The sequence below is a fragment of the Schistocerca gregaria genome, unplaced genomic scaffold (assembly GCF_023897955.1).
Source record: "Schistocerca gregaria isolate iqSchGreg1 unplaced genomic scaffold, iqSchGreg1.2 ptg000422l, whole genome shotgun sequence".
NCBI classification, from domain to species: Eukaryota; Metazoa; Arthropoda; class Insecta; order Orthoptera; family Acrididae; genus Schistocerca; species Schistocerca gregaria.
In genome coordinates this window covers 6186556-6188602 of record NW_026061853.1, presented here as the reverse complement: position 1 = coordinate 6188602, position 2047 = coordinate 6186556, and positions in this window count along the sequence as shown.

Here is a 2047-nt window from a genome sequence, read left to right as displayed (position 1 = left end):
CTAGGACCTTGATATTCTGCATGAAAGGAGGACTATCAGCCGAGTTGCACGGGTGAATGTGAAAAGTGTTCACATGTAGCAAAAACATTAGAAATCCGTCCGTTTTCGTCATTTGTTATCGAATCGACTTAAAGCCAGATAGTTACATTGGCCGCTCTTCTCTCTGAAACGGTTGTACTTATCGTCTGCAAAGGTATGTAGCGTGCTGCGGTATGTGGAGACACTAAAAGCACCATAATAGAACACACATGAAACTTCTAAGTTGATGTAATAGCCAGTAAGAAGTAGTCCAATTCAAGTTTTAGGTATCGATTATTGACTTCTTAGCTGGCTTTGGTTCCTTGGACATGAGCTAGGACCTTAAGATTCTGCATGAAAGGAGGCCTAGCTGCAGAGTTGCACGGGAGAATGTGAAAAGTGTTCATATGTAGTTAAAACCTGAGAAATCGGTCCGTTTTCGTCATTTGTTATCGACTCGACTTAAAGCCAGATCATCACATTGGTCGCTCTTCTTTCTGAAATGGTCCTAATTATCGTCTGCAAAGCTATGTCTCTTGCTCCGGTATGCGGAGACACTAAAAGCACCATAGTAGAAAACAGATGAAGCTTCTAAGTTGATGTAATAGCCAGTAAGATATAGTACAATTCAAGTTTTAGGTTTCGATTATTGACTTTTTAGCTGGCTTTGGTGCCTTGGACATGAGCTAGGACCTTAAGATTCTGCATGAAAGGAGGACTAGCAGCCGAGTTGCACAGGAGAATGTGGAATGTGTTCATATGCAGTAAAAACCCGAAAAATCCGTTCGTTATCGTCATTTTTTTATCGAATCGACATAAGGCCAGATCGTCACATTGGCCACTCTTCTCTCTGAAACGGTTGTACTTATCGTCTGCAAAGCTATGTCGCGTGCTGCGGTATGCGGAGACACTAAAAGCACCATAGTAGAACACAGATGAAGCTTCTAAGTTGATGTAATAGCCAGTAAGAAGTAGTACAATTCAAGTTTTAGGTATCGATTATTGACTTTTTAGGTGGCTTTGGTGCCTTGGACTTGAGCTAGGACCTTAAGATTCTGCATGAAAGGAGGACTAGAAGCCGAGTTGCACGGGAGAATGTGAAAAGTGTTCATATGCAGTAAAAACCCGAAAAATCCGTTCGTTATCGTCATTTTTTTATCGAATCGACATAAGGCCAGATCGTCACATTGGCCACTCTTCTCTCTGAAATGGTTGTACTTATCGTCTGCAAAGATATGACGTGTGCTGCGGTATGCGGAGACACTAAAAGCACCATAATAAAACACAGATGATGCATCTAATTTAATGTAATAGCCAGTAAGAAGTAGTACAATTCAAGTTTTAGGTATCGATTATGGACTTTTTAGCTGGCTTTGGTGCCTTGGACATGAGCTAGGACCTTAAGATTCTGCATGAGAGGAGGACTAGCACCGGAGTTGCACGGGAGAATGTGAAAAGTGTTCATATGTAGTAAAAACCTGAGAAATCCGTCCGTATTCGTCATTTGTTATCGACTCAACTTAAAGCCAGATCATCACATTGGCCGCTCTTCTCTCTGAAACGGTCGTAATTATCGTCTGCAAAGCTATGTCTCGTGCTCCAGTATGCGGAGACACTAAAAGCACCATAGTAGAAAACAGATGAAGCTTCTAAGTTGATGTAATAGCCAGTAAGATATAGTACAATTCAAGTTTTAGATATCGATTATTGACTTTTTAGCTGGCTTTGGTGCCTTGGACATGAGCTAGGACCTTAAGATTCTGCATGAAAGGAGGACTAGCAGCCGAGTTGCACGGGAGAATGTGGAATGTGTTCATATGTAGTAAAAACCTAGAAATCCGTCCGTTTTCGTCATTTGTTATCGAATCGACTTAAAGCCAGATCGTCACATTGGCCGCTCTTCTCTCTGAAACGGTTGTACTTATCGTCTGCAAAGCTATGTCGCGTGCTGCGGTATGCGCAGACACTAAAAGAACCATAGTAGAAAACAGATGAAGCTTCCAAGTTGATGTAATAGCCAGTAAGAAGT